This window comes from Tamandua tetradactyla, chromosome 14 (genome assembly GCF_023851605.1).
Source record: "Tamandua tetradactyla isolate mTamTet1 chromosome 14, mTamTet1.pri, whole genome shotgun sequence".
Lineage (NCBI taxonomy): Eukaryota > Metazoa > Chordata > Mammalia > Pilosa > Myrmecophagidae > Tamandua > Tamandua tetradactyla.
In genome coordinates, this window is record NC_135340.1 from 82748195 (window position 1) to 82763604 (window position 15410).

General features: G+C 36.3%; 1 protein-coding gene across 7 annotated transcripts in view; it reads right to left on the minus strand.

Moving 5' to 3' along the window:
* DENND4A (DENN domain containing 4A) overlaps positions 1-15410 on the minus strand; it is a 226173-nt gene that overhangs the window by 180278 nt on the left and 30485 nt on the right. For all 7 annotated transcript variants that reach the window (XM_077128252.1, XM_077128251.1, XM_077128250.1 and 4 more), the window contains exon 2: positions 2233-2310. The gene's annotated coding sequence lies outside the window, so the exon portion shown is untranslated. The remainder of the gene's footprint in view (positions 1-2232; positions 2311-15410) is intronic.

Below are 15410 nucleotides of genomic sequence, written 5' to 3' on the forward strand. Positions count from 1 at the left end.
ACTATAGATGTTGTAGGACAGACTTGGGTAAATAAGGTGATTTGAATCTAGTAACCAATAATCACTACCATCAGGGCCCTAGGCAAAATTAGAAATTTATTGAATAATTCATTCATTCATCCAATTAATTTTTTGTGGGGGGGGGGCGTGCATGGTCCAGGAATCGAACCTGGGTCTCCCACATGGAAGGCTAGCATTCTACCACTGAACCACCTGTCAATTAATTTTTAATAAATACTTAATAAAATATGACACTATTTTAGAAGCTGGTGACAAGCTGTTTAGTTCTATTTTTTGAAACCCTTTTCTATACTTTAGTCATCTTTCTTCCTATCACCCCTCCAAGGTCTAAGTAATTGCCTTTACCCTGCTCAAAGTTGCCTCATAGTGCACTCCTGCCAGTTTCTCCCCAAAAACCCCATGCAGAGCAGTAACCCTTCACTACTGTCTCTTTTACCACTTCCTTGAAAACCAGCGTGACTTTAGCATCGGGATTTCATAGAGATTTTGAAAGGAAAGAAATCTTATTTGTATATCATATGTAACAGTAGGCTGAATTTTAATTTTAATTTTCTAAATGTTTCTTAAAATACATAATTCTCCCAAAAAAATCTGATTTTTTTAAAGTAAGTTTTATTAACCCAAAATGACAGATTATGTGGGAGAGATTTTTTGAGTAAGGGGGCTCACCTGTCCCCCAATCTATTTTGTAATCACCACTGACCCCCTTCTCACTACTTATTCCCAAGGACAAAACCCAACAACAAAAATTAAAACATAAATATGTAGAAGAACTGAAAGCAGGTGCTTAAACACATATCTGTACCCAATATACATCACAACTTTATTCACAGTAGCCACAAAAGCAGCCCAAGTGAACCCAAGAGATAAATGGATAAACAAAATGTGGTATATATCCATATAATAGAATATTATTTGGTCATAAAAAGAAGCTAAAAGTGGTACAAGCTACAACATGGATGAATCTTGAAGACACCAGGTGGAAACAAGCCAGACACAAAAGGACACACTTTCATGACTCTCAGGAGTATGGACCTTCCTGGCAACGTGGGACAGAAATCCTAGAATGAGCTGGGACTCAGCATCAAGGGATTGAGAAAACCTTTTGGACCAAAAGAGGGAAGAGTGAAATGAGACAAAATAAAGTGTCAATGGTGAGAGATTCCAAACAAAGTCGAGAGGTTATCCTGGAGGTTATTCTTACGCATTAACTTTTTAGTTAAGGTGTAATGGAGAGGCTGGAGGGAACTGCTTGATAATGTAGAGCTGTGCTCCAGTAGCCATGTTTCTTAAAGATGACTGTATAAGGACATAGCTTTCACAGTGTGACTGTGTGATTGTGAAAACCTGTGTCTGATGCTCCTTTTACCTAGCTTATTGACAGATGAGTAAAACATATGGATTAAAAATAAATAAATAATAGGGGGAACAAATGTTAAAATAAATTTAGTAGATTGAAATGCTAGTGATCAATGAAAGGGAGGGGTAAGGGGTATGGTATGTATGAATTTTTTCCTGTTTTCTTTTTATTTCTTTTTCTGAATTGATGCAAATGTTCGAAGAAATGATCATGATGATGAATATACAACTATGTGATGATAAAAAAAAGGACACACTTTGTCTGATTTCTTTTATATGAAATACTTAGAATAATCAAATTCATAGAGACAGAAAGCAGAATAGCGGTTACCAAAGGTAGCAAGAGTAGGGAATGGGAAGGTATTGCTAAATGAATATGAATTTGGTTTAGGGTGATAAAAATACTCTAGTGGTGAAAGTTACACAGTATTGTCAATGTACTTAATATTTTTATGTTATAATATTTTTACTGCAATTAAAAATAAAGAACAAAGAACCATAAAGTATAATTTGATAGCCCTCTTTGGAAAGACTCCCAATCCCTGATTTATTAAAAAAAAAATTTAGATAGGAATAACAGAGACTTAGAGGGGAAGGAATCTTATTACAAATCAAACCCTCATTTTATAGCCAAAGAAACAAGCACAGAAAGTGGCTTAATTAAAGATACCCAACTAGTTAGTAGCAGAGACTGGGCAAGAACCCAAATCCCTTAATTCAGTACTCCAGATTACTAAGAATCCTCAGCACTCAGGACACTTATTAAGAGTTCTGGTAAATTAACAATTCACAGTACTTAATGCACAGAACAGCTAATAGTACAAATCAAAATGAAAAATAAAAATTACTTACACATTACTGAAGGTCTCTCTGAAAATGATGCCAGATATCAACTTGTGAATGCTGCAAACCTTAGAGTCCGGAGAAAAACTGTATTGAAAAGAATAAGAATCGAACATAAATTAATTTCCATCGTTCCCCCAAAAGTTCTGTTATCAACGATGATTTTAAAATAAAAGTATTGTGTACATTGTTTTCATATTTTTGAGAGCCAATAAGCCCAAACTCCAATCAAAACCATTCCTTTCAATCCTAAAGAATACTTAGGGCATTATATAAGATTCTACAAAGATTCCATCAGTAGGGTAACTTTTCAAACCCTGCAACCTTCAGATGGGTCCCTGAACCAGATAAGCCCTGAAATGCAGAAGGGTTAGCCCTTCCAGAATATCAATTAGTACAATCCCTCTATCCCATTATTATCAACAGCCCCTTTCAATAAGTTAGAATGAGCATAGCCCAAATACCCCTAAAGAGTGGGAGAAAAATCAAAGGTGACGGTGGGCTTATACAGAGAAGACTGGACTTAACAAATGAGTATGAGTGCTGAATCATTATACTGATATTTCTTACAGCCTCTAGTACCTTAGAGCAGTTAGAAATAAAAACCTAAAATTGTAGAATTATAACCAATACCAAACTCTGAAATCTGTTCTACAGCTAATTGTTGTGATGTACTTTGAAATTAAACTGCTTTTATGTATATATGTTATTTAAAGAGAAGGAGGAGTATAGCAGAGAAGATAGGATTTAACAAATGCACATGACTGCTGAATTACTATGTTGGGATTTTTGTTGGTCTCCAGTGTCTTGGAGAAGCTAGAAGGAAAAACAAAAAATCACGGAACTGTAATCCATACCGAACTTTAAAATCTGTTCTATAACTACTTGTTAAAATGCACTTGGAAATTTATTGCTTTTTCGTATATATGTTATATTTCAAGATGAAAAAAAAATTAAAAGCAAAAAAACCAGAAAGTCACAAGAGCAGCTCTTCCAGAACACACGTTTCAGTCAAGAACAGCTACACATTAAAAAGGAAAGAAAAAAACGAGCAGATAAGGGGGAAGACAGAGAATGCAAAAGATTACGCACGGGCACATAAAAGTTAATGTGTACAGAAGCAAGAAATTGAGAAAGAAAAATATTAGTATTCCGGAGGCATTATGTAATGCCTTATTCCTAGAGGCAATTTAAATATAGACTCAAGTAACTTTCATATGCATAACACATTTCAAAGAAGTCAATACCCCAAAGTATTTTCCCTTTATTGAAAATTTTTAAAAGAGAATTTAAACAGAATCAGCTACATCAAATCCTTAACAAGAGCTATGGTCTGGAGCTCATCAAAGAATCAGAGTCTTCTGGACCAAGAAAATAAGGAATGTTGTATTATAGGATTTAATATGCCATTATTATATATTCTGAAATTGAGTAATTTAGTAAATTGTAGTTATGAATCCTTTTAAACACCAAATGGAAAGATAATGTAAATTGTCAAAATTTTAAAGTAAAATAAGTCCAACTGTAAGTCTTAGAGTAAAGCCTGTTCAACTGTATTAGACCCATTTACTATAGGTTAGCTTTATATGCTGGGGACACACCCACACATACACGGCACATACACGGACACACCCGCACCCACGGAGTTTCAGTAAGAGCCAAACCTATTTCCAGGAAAATAAGCTGAAGTACAGAAATCACATGCTAACTAAAAGGAAGAAATTTAAGGATGCTAAACTACACCTAAAAGCAATATGGAATATCTACTAATGACAAGAAATAGCAGCAATAACAGACATTTGATTTGCATAACTTGATTGATCCTGGAGGTGTGTTTGTGGGAAATGAGGAAGAAGAGGGGGAAAAGCCAAAATTTTAGTCAAAGATTTGATAATGTCTCAGAACGGAGGATGAAAAGAGTGAATTATAAGTAATATAAGTATAATCTTATGTTTTAGACTGCTAAAAATGGTCAGGATGGATACGTTTTTTTAAAACTAGGATACCATACAACCTCAGGCTCACTGAAAAATTTCAGGCAGTAAATATGGAGTGATATGTATTTTTTTCAAATATTTCTAAAATCTTAATGCTGACAATAGGGACAAAAATGAATATTGATAGATCTGCTAACAATTTTTAATCCCATCAGATTATCCAAAATGCTTACAAAATTTTCTACTTGTATATATAAAAACACCTGTAGATTTTGAAAATTACAGATCCTATTTTATTGGTAGAATATCAGGTTTGTTTAGATGCATTTAAGAATTACAAATGTACCACACCCAATTCTAAATACATTTTCTGCTACACTGAGTGTCTTAATATAGTAAAGATATTGTTTTGACCATGACTACATGCTCTGCTAAACTTAGAATTTGTATTATTTACTCAATAAAATCAATGTTTATTCAACGTTGAATTTCTAGATTAACTCAGAGCAGTATTCAGCAATAAAATCAAATGCTCCATATTTAATAGAATGAACTTCCAAAAGCTTTACTTTGATTCCATGAATTGTATGAAAAAATTAAATGGTTATTATAAATAACCAATTTTTTATTTGTTGCCAAAGACGAGACTGCTGTAAAACTCACATCACTTAAATGTATGTAAAGTTCTTTCTCTGCTCAAGTAGCTAACACATCCCAGCTACTGCTTCACTTTCCATACATGCGCAAGAAAATATGGCTTAGAAAATGAGTGAAATTTATTTAGTAAATCACCCTTTGATCTGAATGGAAAGTCACGCCTCACACACTGACTGTCAATGTACTTCCTGCAACTACATGTGTTAAATTATTAACTTCATGTATAGACTCCTTTAAATTGCTATTATTTTAGTTGAACTTTTTCCTTTGAAATATTTTAGATTCAATACAGTTGTAAGAAATAATATTGAAAGATACGGCGTATCTTTTACCCAGTTTCCCCCAATGATAACGTCTTGTAAAACTCTAATACAATACCACAACTGAGATACTGACGTTGATACAATTTACCTATGTTATTCTGATTTCCCAAGTCTTACTGATATTCATTTGTGTGTGCATTTAGCTCTATGCAATTTTATTACATTTGCAGGTTTGTGTATCCACCATAGACAAGATACGGAACAGTCCCACGTACCCTTCTATAGTCATACCCACCTCCCTTTCACCCACTCACCTCAAATCACTATGGATTTTTAGCCAGAGAGGATATATAGCCTATGAAAGGAAAAGATGATATTTCCAAAAGCAATGCCCACTTACTAAATAGGTTACAGAAATAAATGAGGGCACAAAATATTAGCATATATGATGTGGAAAGAGTTGTTGTTACGTTTACTCAGCCATCTTCAAAGTTATATTTGAACATGATTATACAGCCATATAAATGCTCAATCATAAATACGCACAGAAAAGGATGACAGAGACGGATCATTTACTAAGTCATGATGGAAATCAATCTCCTTTTTTTGAAATTAATGTTCCTATCAAGGATAAGTTCAAGACTGGAAACAAGTAGACAAAAAAAAAGTGCTACAGAATAACTGCAATGGGAATGTATGTCTAGGAGCCTTTTATTATGTTCAAGGGCAACCCTGTACCTCATTCAGAAATCAGATTAGAGGTGAAGTAACTGGTTCTCCTTTGAGAATATGGATTTGGTCTGTACAAAACAAGAACAAACTGGAAATAATCAGAATGTCAATATACAGATACTTCTTGTGTCTTCAGATGATTTGGACCTTTAAGCAGGCACCCCACTATCAATCTTTTTTTATTCCTTCATATACATAGCAGTCATAAACACACAGTAGGTGTGCAAATATTTATTAAATGAATGATCTCAGCACATGAGAAAAAAGTTAAAAAGTTAATATACCATAGAATCATATGATTTTAGAGCTAGGAGGGCCCGTGGAGATTGAGTTTCAATTTCTCCTTTTACAGTTGAAGAATGAGACATAAAAGTTTAATAGTTTACCTAAGACCAAACTTAGCAATTTATGAATCAGCTGTAATGGTTTTTAATTAGTCTACTAAACCATACTTCATATTCAAGAATGGAAGAAAAGAAAACAACTGATTACCAGAGACCTGCATGCTACTTAGTGAATATGGACTTCGATGGACATACAAAAAAAGAATACATAAGTTAACAGATAAGTGAGAGAAGTTTAACTGGCTAAAAATAGTGAGGTAATTAGCAGGGAAGAGAAAGAGTGGATGACCAAAACTGAGAGAAGGGTAAAACAGAAAAGGAGAAAAGTTGAATAAAGAGACATAGCAAGAAAAGGAATAAAAGAGATGAGAGGAAAACAATATAGAAAGCATAAAAGCTAAAAAAAAAAAAGTGAAGTGGGAAGGAGAAAAATGAGAAATATTAAAAAGAAATGGGGAAATGGCATCTGAAGAATTTTTAATGCTATTTACAGTCTTTTAAAATGAAGAAACTATCTCATGCAAATGTTAAAAAAAAATGATCAGGGTGATGAATACACACATAACTATGTAATGATATTGTGAGCCATGGATTATAACCATGTCAAGAATGTTTGTATGTTTGTTTGTTGTTTACAATAAACATGTTTAAAAAAAAAGAAACTATCTGATTTATCATTCCTACAACGAAAGCAGTTTCCCAATAAACTAATAATTACATCAAAAAACACCTACCAATCTTGCACCGAAAATCTATTCAAACTCAATACTTAGCAGTCTACAGTGAAAGGGAAGTCTGGTTTAAAGTTTCATCTCTTGCACAATCCTTTTTTACTTAATTTCCCACATGCATACCACCCTCACAAAGTTCTTCCTTCCTCTTTGAAATATCATATGCATTTGTTAGCTGGTACCTAAAATGAATTGCCACTAATGGAATCTTTCCAAAAGTTTCTTTCAAACATATTTAATGTGGCTTTTCTTTCCTATTTCACAGAAATAAACAAGCTACTTGAAAGAATACTCATTGGGGTGACTAAAAATACTGTGATAGTTTGGAGCTGTATGTACCCCAGAAAAACATGTCCTTAAACCTAATCCATTGCTGTGGGTGTGAACCCACTTAAGTATGACTTTTTGATGACGTTGCTTCAGTTAAGGTGCAGCTCATCTCAATTAGGATGGGTCTTAATCCTATCACTCTAACCTTTTAAAGGTGAAATGATATTCAGATAGCCAGAGAGAGCCCCATAGGAAACAAGGAGCTGAAATTCAAAGGAATCCATAAGAGAAGAGAGAGCCCAGGAAAGGCAGCCATGTGCCTTACCATACAACAAGCTAAAGACCAGGAGTCACCAGCAACCAGACACAGAACTCTACAGTCTGAGGGGTGAAAGCTTTGCCTTGATGATACCTTGATTTGGGGTTTTTTTCCTAACCTCAAAATCATGAGCCCTTAAATTTCCATTGCTTAAGCTTACCCATTGCATGGTATTTGCTTGAGCAGCCAAGGAAACTAAAACAAATACATTCACATAAGACAAGCAATCTAAAATTCAGTTACATCAGTATATAATAAAAATGAAATTCACTGATTAAAAAAGTTGCCTTTTTTTGAAAAGCAGATATGCAAGCTTCATAGTTCTATCATTTAATTAATGTTGAGCATTTCAATTTCTTAACTATTTCATTTCACCACCTATTTAAATACACTTAAAACCTTTTTAAAAATCCCTTTCTACTTTTTATCACAGACTATATCAAATAATATAAGACATGAAAAGGTCTTTGAGAATTGATTAATACTTGAACACAACTTTGTGAACTATATTTTTTTTAGTTAATAATGGTCAACACCATTTTTTTTTTAAATTTGTAGGTCCTTCCAGATGATCAAAGACCATAAACAAACTGAAGGAAACCCAAATACTAAAACATTTTGAAAAATCATTGGCCTTACAGATTTTAAAAATAGAAATTAAACTTTGAAGCACTAAAACATAGCCATTCAATTAGAAAATACGAATAAAAAACATTAAACCCAATGCTGGTGATGTTTTAAGGAAATGCTCACATTTAAAAACTGTTATTGACATTTCAATTTGGAACAATTTTTCTGAAAAGTAATCCAGCAATTACTGAAACTGTATACCTTTCAACTAATTATATTTTGGTGAACTCATCTAAAAAAAAACTGTTAATCAAACTACTGGTTTAAAGATTAACTGCATCTCCTTAAACAGTCATAGAATTTTAGAGTAGAAAAGGATGTTAAAAATCATTTGAGTCAAATCAATAGGTTGAGTCCTCGATCTTGGGGTTCACTGCTATAAAATTTACTCCTGCAAAGAAGCTAAGACTATTGATAATTATGCCTAAGAGTCACCCCCAGAAAACCTCTTTTGTTGCTCAGATGTGGCTTCTCTCTCTAAGACAATTCGGTGGGTGAACTCACTGTCCTCCCCCTTACGTGGGACATGACTCCCACAGGGTGTAAACTGCCCTAGCAACGTGGGACAGAACTCCTGTGTTGAGCCAGGACCTGGCAAAATGGGATGAGAAAGCCTTCTGGACAAAAATGGGGAAGAGAGAAATGAGACAAAATAAAGTTTCAGTTGCTGACAGATTTCAAATAGACTCAAGGGGTTATCCTGGAGGTTATTCTTATACATTATATAGATATTTCTTTTTAGTTTATGGTGTATTGGAATGGCTGGAGAGAAGCATCTGGAACCGTTAAGCTGTATTCCAGTAATTCTGTCCTTGAAATCGACTATAATGATATAGGTTTTACAACGTGACTGTGTGATTGTGAAAACCTCGTGTCTAAAGCTCCTTTTATCCAGGGTATGGACAAATGAGTTAAAAAAAATGTGGATAAAAATAAATAAATAACAGGGGGTATAAGGGGTAAAATAAATTAGGTAGATGGAAATAGTAGTGGTCAATGAGAAGGAGGGGTAAGGGTATGAGATGCATGAGCATTTTCTTTTTATTTCTTTTTCTGGAGTGATGCAAATGTTCTAAAAAATGATCACAATGATGAATACACAACTATATAATAATATTGTGGGCACTGATAGTGCACCATGTATGGACTGTATGTGTGTGAAGATTTGTCAAGAAAAACATTTTAAAAATAATCATTTGGTTCAATTTCACCACTTTGTTGAAGAAATTAGGAAGACTAATCTGGCTTGCCCAAAGTAGTTCAGTTCATCACTAGTAGAAAAGAGCCTGAAACTCCTCATCCCAAATCTCTTGCTACGATACTATGTAGTCCATTAAAGCTCCACAAAGACTGAAACAGTGGCCCAGAACTGCAGAACCGACAAGGATAAGCAGGTCAATTTAGTGAAGCTGGATAACACACTGCTCTTTCTAAACACACTGATGGTGAGGGCCAACCCTGGACAATACTTATATTCTCAAACCCCTTTAACCAACTTCCAGCAATCATGTCAACCTCTAGGACTTTCCCTTTCTTCTTATTCCCAAGAAATTTATTAGTTGCACTATTGTTCACTTTCAGCTCTGACTCTTCTTTGAGGTCCCAAATATCTACTTGATGATTGTACGAGTTTGCTAAAGCTGCTTGAATGCAATACACCAGAAATGGAGCAGCTTTTAAAAAAGGAAATTAATAAGGTTACAAATTTACAGTTCTAAGCCTATAAAAATGCCCAACTAAGGCATCCAGGGAAGGATACCTAACTCAAGGAAGGGTGACGTGTATATGTCAGCTGGGTAGCTGGCATCTGCTGGTCCCTTGCTCCTGGGCTTTGCTGCTTTCAGCCTCTGTTTCTGAGGGGGTTCCTTACCTTGCTTCTCTAGGGCTGGCTTTCATTTCTTGGCTTCCCTTGGCTCTCTCCAGGCTCTGGCTTGCTTAACATCTCACAATAATGTCTGCTGGGCTCCAAGCATTTCCAAACATTATGGTTCTGTTCTTCAAGTGTCAGCATCTGTCAGTTCTGCTCTGAAGTTTCTGTCATTTCTGACTCTCCAAAATGTTTCCCCTTCGAAAGGATTCCAGCAAACTAATCAAGACCCATCTGGAATGGGCAGTCACACCTCTATCCAATCAAAAGATCACACCCACAATTGGGCATGCAATATCTCCATGGAGATAATCTAATTATAAATTTCCAACCTACACTACTGAATCAGGATTAAAAGAAACGGCTGCTCCCACAAGAATGGATCAGGATTAAAACATGGCTTTTCTGAGGTACATAACATTTTCAAACTGGCACAAAAGTCATCACTGAATACCATGTTAGATTATCCAATAAGGAAATAAGCATATGCTTAAGGTACTGTAAATGAGGAAAACCAAAAGAAAAAAGGTTTAAACTGAATTTAAAGAATTTTAATTCAATAATTTAAAAATAATAATTGGGTAGAAGGAAATATTAGTGGTCAACAAGAGGGAGGAATAAGGGATATGCTATGTATGAATTTTTTCTTTTTTATTTGTTTTCTAGAGTGATGCAAATGTTCAAAAAATGATCATGATGATAAATACACAACTATGTAATGATATTGTGAGCTACTGACCGTACACCATGTATGGAATGTTTGTATGTTTGTATGTTAAATTTTATCAATAAGAATATTTTTTAAATAATTTAATAATGAGTCACACATCATTTTAAAATTAGAATTTTGCTGATTTTGATTATTTTATAGTTTGGTATTGATTTTACTTTGAATTATGGAAGTGGTGCTGTCACCACTTCAATGCTTGGTATTAAAGGTTTAGAGACAGGATATTATGAGTCTGGTTCTTTCATTCATTTAATGAATATGTGTTGGTTTTATGTCTGGCTGTCACACATCTGAACTTCCTTTCTATATTTAGAGAATCTACCATTTTGTGTGTCTTGGAAAAAAACCAGGCCCTAGATGCAATCACAGAAGCCAAAAAGACCAGATTCTTGATCTCTCTACTTAGAGATCAAGCACAAGACTGGTCAGCCAGATGCTGTCATGCAGAATTAAATCCTGAGTTAGTTATGTGGACAGTTTAAAGCATATTATTAAGAGAGACTTCCAGAGTACCTTAAACTGTAGAGCTGTGTTCCATTAGCCATGTTTCTTGAAGATGATTGTATAATGATGTAATTTTCGTAATGTGACTGTGTGATTATGAAAACCTTGTGTCTGATGCTCCTTTTATCTTCAATATTGACAGATGAGTAAAAAATACGGACTATAAATAAATAAATAATAGGGGGAACAAATGTTAAAATAAGTTGGGTAGATGTAAATACCAGCGGTCAATGAGAGGGAGGGTTAAGGTATATGGTATGTAAGAGTTTTTCTGGAGTGATGCAAATATTCTAAGAAATGATCATAGGGATGACTACACAACTATGTGATGATATTGTGAGCCAATGATTGTAAACCATGTATGGAATGTTTGTATGTCAAGAATACTTGTGTTTGTATGTTGTTTATCAATAAAAATATTTAAAAAAAAGAGAGAGACTTCCAGGAAAGACAGTGGAACAGGGAGCTACATGCTATTGAAGTTAAGCTGGTATCAAACCAAATATGATTGTTCCATATATAGGATGTTAAATATCAACCTCACAGTAACCACAAGGAAAACAGATAAAAACATATATCTAGATAGGAATAAGAAGGCACTCAATATGGTACAACACAAAAAAGCAAATAAATATAAAAGTGGGCATTAAAGGAAGTGAGGGACAACGAAGTTATAAGACTTACAAAGACTAAATATCAAAATGCCAGAAGAAAGTCCAGTATTATCACTAGTGGCTTTAAATGTAAGTGGATTAAACAATTCAATCAAAAGGCAGAGATTGGCAGAATGGATAAGAAAGCATGACACACAGTTTAGTTGAACATCATAAGTACAGGGACTCTTGAATAGGGCATGATATCTTGTTGGTCCATACAACTTAGTGTGATGCCAAATATATCCCAGAGTAACATCAGCAGTGAATGAAGATGTATTTGCAAAGTCCCCCTGCAGGACTGGGAAGAAAGGAGGAAATATTCAACTTCCCCCCTTGGAGAATTTCTGGTATTCTCTCAAGCAGTACAGACAACCAAATCAAGACACTGAGACCTCAATCTTTGAGTTTGACCTATGAACTTAAACCTGCAAAGGACAGGCTAAGCCTACTTAAAATTAGGGTGAAGAGTTATCCCTAGAGAACCTCTTTGTTGCTCAGATGTGGCCTCTCTCTCTATGCCAACTTGGCAGGTGAACTCACTGCCCTCCCCCCCACACATGGAACATGACTCCTAGGTGTGTAAATTCCCCTGGTAACATGTGACACAACACCAGGGAAGAGTCAGGACCTGGCATCATGGGATTGAGACAGCCTTCTTGACCAAAAGCACGAAGAGATAAATGAGAAAAAATGAAGTTTCAGTGGCTGAGAGATTTCAGAATCAAGAGGTTATCCTGGAGCTTATTCTTATGCATTATATAGTTATCCCTTTTTAGTTTATGGTGTATTGGAGTGGCTAGAGGGAAGTACCTGAAACTGCTGAGCTGTGTTCCAGTAACCTTGATTCTTGAAGACGATTGTATAACAATATACCGTTTATAATATGTCACTGTGTGATCATGAAAAACTTGTGCCTGATACTATTACTCAAGGTATAGACAAATGAGTAAAAAAATATGGATAAAAATAAACAAATAGGACTTCTGGGAAGATAGCTGACTAAAGTAGCTCGAGATTTGCCCTGTTCCATTGAAAAGTTATAGAAGAGACAAGAAGGCGACTGAGGTGGCAATTTGGAGTGAAGCTGACGTGGGAGAGCCTTCTGCACCACATGTGGCAGGCTTGGTTGCAGAGGCCAAGGAACTGAGAAACAGAAAGCTGGAGCCTGGCACAAAGGCACGGAGCCCACGGAGTGCACAGACGAGAGAACGGGACTAGGAAGTAAGCAAGGCCACGTTTCCTGGGTGTGCTACCCTCACCAGTGCAGCCCCATGACTGGCAACACACACCACACCTCAGGCACCTGAACCCTGTCACCTGCTTCCATTCCCCATGCTCCAGGCACCCCCACCCCACAAGGCCTCAGTGCATGTACCTGCCCCACACCCACACCCCAAGTACAGTCCAACCCACCTTCCTGCACCCCCTCCCCCAAGCACAACCGCCCCCTCCCTGTTCCCTGCAGGTTGTTGTCAGCACACAAAGGTTGCGAGCACTAACCTCCATACCTAGGCTACCCCCACCCCCCATCCATAGTGTCCCACAACCTCACTCCACCCTCCCTGAGCTCAGCACATCCATTTACGGCACTCCCAGGCACACAGGCCCCCAATCACATCATTCAGCTCTGGAAACAGCACCTTATAGCAGCCCTAGAACAGCACATATGCACAGCCCTCAGCCTCACTTCCCAGCTCTGAGAAAGTGTCAACCTGTGCAGGCAGGTCACATCTGCCCTCAATCCATGAAAGGGTAACACGCACCTGCTGCCACAGCTCTATGCAAATGCACAAATGGCTCCCATGCCTTAAAGCAGCACACACCAGAGTTATGTCCCCCAGACGTATGCACCCACACAGCTACATTCTCCCTGGCTGCTGGGTGCCCACGTTCACAAGTATCAGCATAATATCCCCAACCTGCGCCCATATCTGCCCTAAAATAAATCACTGCACTGAGTGCTCCACCCCATGCCCTGCTACCTGCTGTACAACCATCCTGCAAACACAAGGCCTTAGACTACTGAAAGAAATCAAGTTCCAAAGTAAATCAATCAAGATATTAACATGCAACAAAGACAACAGAAGTTCACTAAGCATATCACAATGCAGACAGAAATAGCCCTACCTAATGATTAAAGGAGACACCAATGTTGGGATAAATAATCAAAGATATTCATACAACTGTACTTAATAAAATAAGTGGGACAGCAAATGATATAAAGGAGATCAAGAAGACAGCAGAAGAGCACAAAGAGGAATCTGAAAGAATAAATACAAGTGTAGCAGAAATCACAGAGATTAAAGACTCTTTTGACCAAATTAAAAACACACTAGAGGCACACAACACCAGATCTGAAGAGACAGAAGAAAGAATAAGTGATATAGAGGACAGGATAATTGACTTCAAAGACTCAAAACAGCAAATGGCAAAAAAAGATGGAAAAAACTGAATGAGAACTCAGGGAAATGAGAGACAAAACAAAGCACACAAATATAAGAATATTGGTGTCCCAGAAGGAGAAGAGAGGTGTAAAGGGCTTGGAAGAGTAGATGAGGTTGTAATGGGGGAAAACTTCCCAACCCTCATAAAGGACATAAATATACAAGTCAAAGAATCCCAAAGAACTCCAAACAGAATAAATTCAAATAGGACTTCACCAAGACACAAACTAATCAGTCTGTTAAATGTTGAATAGAAGCAGAAAATCCTGAAAGCAGCAAGAGAAAAACAATCTACTACATGCAAGGGAAATCAAATAAGACTGAATTCAGACTACTCAACTAGCCCTCTAGAGGCAAGAGAGTGGTATGATATATTCAAGATCCTGAAAGAGAAAGATTTCCAGCCAAGAATTCTCTACCCAGCCAAACTGTCCTTCAAAACTGAGGGAGAGACTAAAGTTTTCACAGACAAAGAAGTACTGAAAGAATCTGTCAACAAGAGACTGGTCCTATAAGAAATACTAAAAGGAGTTGTGCTGGCTGAAAAAAGAAGACAGAGGGAGGTCTGAAGGAGAGCACAGAACTGAAAAGTAACACTAGGGGTAATTTAAAGAATACAAAAAGAATTCACTCTAGAAATATGAATGAGTTTTCGTAAGAATTACCTCAAAGATACAATTCTTGTATAAAGAATGTTTAAGTGGAGGGTACAGGGGGAAAACTGTTATCGCATACTATGAGCTAAGTTCAAAAGGAAACCATCAGTACTACCACAGAAACAGCAGAGGTAAATAATGGGTGAGGAACAAGAATTAAGAGGAGGTTTAGATTTCCTATTTGGTGAGAGTGTGTTTATTGGTTTTCTGTCTCTTGGGAACAATGAAATTATCTAAAATTGAGAATGCTGATGGACTGAGGACTTTAGGCCTTCTACATGATTCCTGATGAATGCAGGTGGTTGAAGGATGCACTGACAGAGAAATAGAATGGTGAACGATAGTGTATACTTATGAACAAAGGTTGTGATGCTATGAAAAGGAACAAGGTTGTAAGGCATGCAACAATGTGAATGAACATATGGGACATTTGGTGAGACAAAGTAA